Source organism: Bombyx mandarina, chromosome 05, assembly GCF_030267445.1.
Source record: "Bombyx mandarina strain Sakado chromosome 05, ASM3026744v2".
Classification (NCBI taxonomy): Eukaryota; Metazoa; Arthropoda; class Insecta; order Lepidoptera; family Bombycidae; genus Bombyx; species Bombyx mandarina.
In genome coordinates, this window is record NC_143212.1 from 13615696 (window position 1) to 13623731 (window position 8036).

General features: G+C 38.7%; 1 protein-coding gene across 4 annotated transcripts in view; it reads right to left on the bottom strand.

Annotated features, from left to right (window-relative positions):
• The window catches only part of kcc (solute carrier family 12 member kcc), a 468256-nt gene that overhangs the window by 359663 nt on the left and 100557 nt on the right, over positions 1-8036 (bottom strand). The window lies entirely within an intron of this gene.

Here is an 8036-nt window from a genome sequence, read left to right on the forward strand (position 1 = left end):
TCTCATTTGCATTGCTCAGATGATGCTAAGCTCGTACTAGATATGAACTCTAAATTTGCTACTTATTCTTTCAGTACTCTTAAGTAATTAGAAAAATTGCAGTTTTTTTCTTAGCTACTATCCCAATTAAGTCTAGCCTCCCAATTAAGTCCTGCCCCTAATCTGCTTTTAACGTTACCGTATGCGTTCGCAGCTTATGTGGTGATGACAGCAAACCTAGAATACTACCAATAGCTCAAAAGTGACGTAAAAGGCGTATAACTGATGTCCCTGAGAATGGGTAGCAGCATTCACTTAGCGTTCTTACATTAGGTGGCCCACAAAAACATATAAAGCTTAAAGAAAAACAAAAAAACAAAACTCATCTATACTACTAATATTATAAAGCTAAAGAGTTTGTTTGTTTGGTTGAACACTCTAATCTTAGGAACTACTGGTCCGATTTGAAAAGTTATTTCAGTGTTAGATAGCCCATTCATTGAGGAAGGCTATAGGCTATAAATTGTCCCGCTAAGGCCATTACTAGTGGAGCACTAATAAATAATGTTTCAAAATCAGGGTTTTTTCCCTTTTGAGAGTTTCCGCTGCGTGCGCTGCGGAAATGGTTATAGTTTCGCTAAAATAATGTATGAAAGAACTATTCCCGTTTAAAAGTTCTGAAAAACAGTCCACGACAGCATTTGTCTATATTTTAAGGTTGGCTGACGATAACTTTTTTAAGCTAACCAAATTTGTTTTAAATAAAACATTATTTGTGAAGGTGTTTTTATATAGATGATATTAATCCTTATCCAAATAAATATATTATTCATTACAAGTATTTCATTTCAAAGAAATTTGTCCTTCACATAATTAGATACCTATGAGTATCTTAGAAGATATCGCAGTTTGACCATCTGCGTAAATGAAGTCGCGAGTAAAATTAAACGTTATCCCAAAGTAACTAGTCCACGCGCATGATTGCTCACTTTTTTTTTGTCAGGAGGAAATCACCGGACTTCCGCCCTCGACTGGGGATGGAGGGCGGGGCATGTCGGAGTTGAACCGACTAAAACCTGCTGTCGCTCAACAACCAGCATCCAAACCTCTCATGAGACAGAACTCATGAAAAGGCAAACGGAGGAAAGTGAAGCGTTTAGTGCGAAGCACATCTCTCCCATCACCCTCCCCCTCGGGACGCCAACCGGCGGTCGTCGGCGCCACGACCACCAGCCCTCTCAGTCGGCAGGCTATCCGAAGCCCATACCCCCTAGATGGTGCCTGTTAGAATGGTCTATCCTACGGAATACCCCGCTGGTTCAGAACCAGCGTGAGTTGAGGATAGCCGGTCTTCCATCACCCGGACGCTCTTGCGTAAGACGCGTGCAGAGCAGCTTGCACGTCGTCTTCTTAGGACCCCTTCGCCGGTCCCCGGGCCGACATGTGAGAGAGACCCGAAACACTTAGAGGGCCAGGACTTGGGCGAAATCCGCCTCCTTGGCCCCCGCTCGACGGCGGCGGGCCTGTGCGTCTCTCACGCATCCCGCCGCCTCCTTCTGCAAGATGGTGCACTCGTAGAAGTTGATCATCGCCTTCCACGACTCGTCGTCACCGAGCATCGATGCCACAACACTCGGCAACGACAAGCCGTTTCGTATTTTTGCGACGAGGAAAGGCACTACCCCTCCCATTCGGGGCAGGCGACGAGCGTGTCCTCCGCCGTGTCCAAGTCGCAACCACAATGGTGGCACTCTGCCATCGGCTCAGCTCCGATCCGGTACAGGAACTCACCGAAGCAACCGTGCCCAGTGAGCACCTGCGTGAGCCGGAAAGTGAGGTGTCCTCTGTCACGATTCACCCAATTCACAAGAACCGGGCGAATCGCCTCGACGGTCCTACGACCAGCCGAGGGATCGGCCAGCCGCCTGGACCATGACTCCAGCAAGGACTGCCGAGATTGGGCCCTCCGCGCTCTGACCACACTGGGGCTGGAACGTGCCACGCCCCGGGCATGAAGGTCAGCCCGCCACTGATAGTCAGAAGACAGCGCGTCCGCCTCCAGGACCCAAGGCGGCGTCCCAGCCAATACACACGCCGCCTCGAAGGAGATGGTGCGATAGCCGCGGATGACCCAGACCGCGATGGTGTGTTGCGGCCGTTGCAGCAGCTTCGCTACCCCCACGGCTAGGGACCGGCCCCACACGGGATGATTGCTCACTAAAGTAGAACTTGAATACGGTTTAATTATAAAAATTACCTATGGCGCTATCAAGCTGATAACATCTTGTTTGGCAGAGTTAGTAAATGCTTGAGCTTTATGGTGCATTGGCAAATAGCTAGCGACGGCTTTCGGCCTGATAGTCTAAATACTCTTTTTGTTGCTGCTACTGTATGGTAGATTTGTTGAATTAACCCGGCGTCATGGGGGTTGAGTCAAAATGACCCGAGACGTTTTTGTTAGCTTACAGATTCGTAATTACGCAAATGACGATGCCGTACCTCTCAATAGCTGGAATTTATGACTTCCTCTAAGCATTGTTTACAATTATATAGTTATGCTGCGACCGTGCTTGGAACTAACTGTGACCAAAGTTAAAAAAGGGTAAATATGACCCATTCCCGTACTTGGTGTAACAGTTTTGCGCCATTGTTTTCAATATGGCTTTTATGTTTTTTCATTGTTTTAAGTGTTGTTATTTTACATTTTATGTTTGATCTCTCGTTTCTTACTACTTTGCTATCTTTTTGTTAATATATCGAAAAAAAATGGATCGAGAGGAAGGAGGACGAGAACGTATTTCATCAATTCTTGAAGCATATGACTCGAATGTCATGTCCTCGGATCAGGAGTCTGCTGATGTCAAGTCTGCGTCATAACAACAGTATTGATAATTCAACTAGAGAAAAGCAAAAGTCGCAAATCAATACGTACTATAATTCAATAAAATATGGAGTGGATATGGCTGATGAGTTGTACGCTACATAATAATATGACGTGTGTCGCAATTCAAAAAACTAATCTTTGAGTTTTCTACGCCTTTTTGAACATGTTTGTTATCAACGGACTTACATACATACATGGAATCAATAATGAGTGGAACCAAAAGCGATGTTAATATCTGAAGAAACTAGGCCTTGTCCCTGTGGGTGAGCATCTGAGAGTCCGCTAGAATGTGATACGTTTGCCTCAAGAAATGCGAAAAAAATAGGATTATTTGTTAGTGAAGATTCGGAGGAGTCTCCAGCTAAGAGACCCAATACTCATAAGAGATTGTAGGTATGTCCTGCGAAAAAACACTGCAAAACAACCCATACATGTTATGGTTGAAAACAAATATATTTGACCTGAACATGTCGTACTTTTCTGCAGTGATTGTTTTCACAACGATGATTCTGATTAGTTTTAAGTAAGTTTTATCTAATGATATCGTAGTTAAGTTTATAAAAGTGCTATAAATAATTAAAGACTATCAATTAGTGCAAATAAATATGAGATTAGACTAAGGAACGCTTTTTTTGTTGATTTTTACGTGTTTATGTTTTGGAAGGCTTAAAGATTTAATTACGATATTCTGTAATAAATTTTCTTATTTTATTTACTAAACCATAAGACAATAAAGTCATTACTACAAAAAAATTAATTATTTATTTTAATATTATTGAAATATCTTAAGTCAAAATATCGGGTAGATATGACCCACCCCTACGTCCGTGTTGTCATTTTCCACCCCCATGACGCCGGGTTAAGCTCGTAGTTCATAATAAGCCAAAGGTAATGGTAGTTTTTAATCTTAATTCTAAAATCTATATGGAGAATGTGGATGTTGCAATCAAATGTTGATCGGATGATCGTTGATCGTATCTAAATGCTAAAATCGTTCATCAAACTTGGTCGGGAAATCCGTAAAGAGGAAAATGTGAAACGAGCGACCAGTTAAATTTCAAAAAGTTTAAATGAACACATTCGATACACAATGTATTGAATAGAAAATTCTCAATATAATTTATGCCAATAACATCGGGAACAGAAATAGGAATCTGTTCCAAATGGCGGTAAATTTGTTTAATTAAATTTGGACGGTCGTTACTTCGAAGCATTGAAACCAGTACTCAAAGCGGCCCTAGTTATATTTTAACTGGTGGTAGGACCTCTTGTGAGTCCGCACGGGTAGGTATCACCGCCCCGCCTGTTTCTGCCGTGAAGCAGTAATGCGTTTCGGTTTGAAGGGTGGGGCAGCCGTTGTAACTATACTGAGACCTTAAAACTTATAACTCAAGGTGGGTGGCGAATTTACGTTGTAGATGTAAATGGTATAGCCGCCAGTAACCACTTAACACCAGGTGGGCCGTGAGCTCGTCCACACATTTAAGCAATAAAAATAAATAAATAAAATATCAAATTCGACCATTGTGCTTAGTGCGAGTTTTTTAACGTTCTCGATAGCGTAAAAGTTAACTCATATTTGTAAGGAGTTGGAACGTTTGCCGATAAGGGCGCTATTCTAGAACGTTAAAAAACTCGCACTAAGCATACTGATGGAGCAGCCATCACACATTCATCGTAGCTGTGCATCAGCGTTACAGGCACAAATAGTTCCAAATAAAAACGGGAATGTTTTACTTTTAATTGAGTCGTATGTAAGCTTTTTATTATCAATATTTGGTCCTGGCAATATTTTATTATCATACCTTTTTGGTCCTGTTTTGAACGAATTGGAAAATAAACAAAATGTGCTAAAAAAAGAAATTGGTAACACCTGTAACTAACTAATTAATAGGTTGGGGAAAAAGTCTTTTCGCATTATAGTATGTATGAACTTGTAATAAAATCTCTTTGGCTATACTATTTGTATCTGGCTGGTTTTGGTATCATTAAAAGTTTACATTTAAAAAAGATAATTCCAAATTCAAATTAAGAAAATGTGTGATTTTTATTTATTTTTTGTACTGTCAAGATGAGTGAATCTAATGAAGAAATTTGATACATTTTAAAATTTTACTACAAACTGGGTAAACATGCAACGCAAGCCGCGAAAAAAAATTGCGATGTTTACAGATCTAGTGCAGTGTCTGTGAGGGTAGCGTAAATTTGGTTTAAGCGTTTTCAATCCGGAAAGGGGACGGCCCATTTCAGGCCCAAAGCGGACAATAGATTAGAGAAAAAATACTTAGTGCATTAATTTTGTCATAAATAAATATGCATTTACTTTCTTCCAAATAAGCGCCACTATAGTTTACAATAAGTAGTTTAAAAAAAGTAACTCTATTGAAAAAAACAAGAATTTTATTTTTGCGGGAAAAATATTGCCAACTTCAAAACCTTTTACGTATTAAGTAAACATTTTAAGTATATAAAAAAACATATAAATAAATCATTTTAAATATTATCATTAATCAATCGATTTTAATCGATTTTAAGCACATAAAATAACATCAAAGACATACAAATTGGACTTTAACTTGTTACTATACTTGAGACCTTAGAACTTATATCTCAAGGTGGGTGGCGCATTTACGTTGTGGATGTTTGTGGGCTCCAGTAACCACTTAACACCAGGGTGGCTGTGAGATCGTCCACCCATCTAAGCAATAAAAAAAACTTAACTTGTATTGTTATTTAAATATGTACAACTAAAACAAAAACATAAAAAATAAAATATAATGTGTACTCGTAAAAAAAAGATTAAGAAATAAATCCAATATCGGTTATTTAAAAAAATGATCGATATATGAATTTCATGTAATTATTTTTCTTTATACTGACAACACTGATTTTAATCTGACTGACTGACACTTCGCTTGCTGCTTGTGCTTGCGTTCAAAATGGATGTGTTTTGATTTTTCTTCGATTTATTTTGCTTTTATCAATAACGTTTCATACTACGGCTGAAAACCATTGTGTGAATTGTGGTTTTAACCTGACCGAGATTTAAAACCGTGTATATGCTCTCCTGTGCTATTTTTAGATGATTTACAAATTGTGTATGAAGATGAAGAAAATATAGAATAATATAGATACTTAAAGAAGTATGTGTGTTTTTTATACCCTAATAACTACAATTGGATAAAAATACATTAGGAACATCTTAAACATTAAAAAAAGAAATGTTCTTGAGGTATTTATATAGAAAATTAACCTCAAAACGAGTTTTTTATTTTTATTATATTTTTTATAATAGTGGCGTCAATTTCAATATATTTTTTAGATATCTAATACATTTAAGAATTTGAATCAGTCCATTTTTATAGTAATATTTAATGTCCACCTTGGGCCTAGCACACTATGGAGAGTGGGCAATCCCCTTTGATGTCAAAGATGCACGTCGCTCTGATCGCCCTATGACGGACAAAATCGAAGCCATTTTTTAAAAAGTGGAGCTAGTTCGGCATATCAGTAGTTACGACTTAGCTGAAGAACTGGGAATTGACCACAAAACAGTTTTGGCGCGTTTGAAAAACGTTGGGTACACAAAAAAGCTCGATGTTTGGGTATCTCACGAGCTCACTGAACGAAACCTTATGAACCGTGTACTCATTTGTGGTTCTTTATTACGACGTAATGAAACCGAACCGTTTTTGAAGAAGCTGATAATTGGTGATGAAAAGTGGATCACGTACTGAGAACAACTGATGAGATTAAAGGAAGACGTTGAGAGAAAACGGCCGGAATTAATCAACAGAAGGGGTGAGGTTTTTCATCATGATAACGCTAGACCTCACACATTTTTAGCCACTCAGCAAAAATTAAGAGAGCTTGGCTGGGAGGTGTTAATGCATCCGCCGTATAGTCCTGACCTTGCACCTTCAGATTTCCACCTGTTTCGGTCTCTTCAGAATTTTGCAGTGTCAGGTTAACATCGCGAGAGAGCTGCCAAAACCAATTGTCGCGGTATTTTGATCAGAAGCCTCAAAATTTCTATAGCAATGGGATCATGTTCCTACCTACAAGATGGTGAAAAGTTATCGCACAAAATTGTACCTACATACTTTAGTTACTTAAATGTCAATAAACTATATTAAAAAAGGTTGTGAATTTACTTAAAAAATGCGAAGAAACTTTTTCCCCAGCCTATTATAATATTGCAAAAGATTTCCAATCTATAGATTACTTAAATTTTTATTTTAGGTCGTTGCCTAATCTAATAACGTATAATATGAGACGTTAAAAAAAATATCGCCAAAAGACGAAGTAGTGAAAAATTATAACCGCATAAGCCACTGTACTACTTACTACACTACTACATTACACTAAAAATTTTAATTATTTAATCTGTAAATAAGTAGTCTCAAATAGGCATTTAAGAACGATCTGCATAATCGTCATCGGCTCTGTGGTTCGTGATTACCTCCGCAACCGAGAACTGTCGAGTGATAAGGAGGTCGGCTGCCCATAGTATACGAAAAAAACGTTAGACAATTTTTTTATTGCTTTGTTGGGTGGACGAGCTCACAGCCCACCTGGTGTTAAGTGGTTACTGGAGCCCATAGACAACTACAACGTAAATGCGCCATCCACCTTGAGATATAAGTTCTAAGGTCTGAAGTATAGTTACAAAGGCTTGACCCATCCTTCAAACCGAAACGCATCACTGCTTCACGGCAGAAATAAGCGGGTAGTGGTTCCAACGCGTGCGGACTCACAAGAGGTCCAACCACCAGTAATGTAAAATCTCCTTTTATATATCATCTCATAATTTTTACAATTAACTTATTGCCGCATAGTCCCCCCAAAATCGAACATCGGGATGTGAATTCACGCAACCAATATAAAACAGAAATATAGATCTCAAAAAAAATATCTTACAATTTTACGAATTAAAATTAAAATTTACGAACTTAGGTAACCCATGACAATATCAAAACGTAGGTAAATGACATCAATTCTGTAAATTTTGTAAACATGACTGTAATAAACAACCAGTGGTCAGGTATATTGTACGCCCTGGTACTTAATCCGACCTATTTCTGCTGAGGTTATCCGAATTATCCTTTTATACTTACATCGTTGTTGAGACATCATCAGATCTAGGCGTCCATGCGTCAGAAAAATTCCTTAC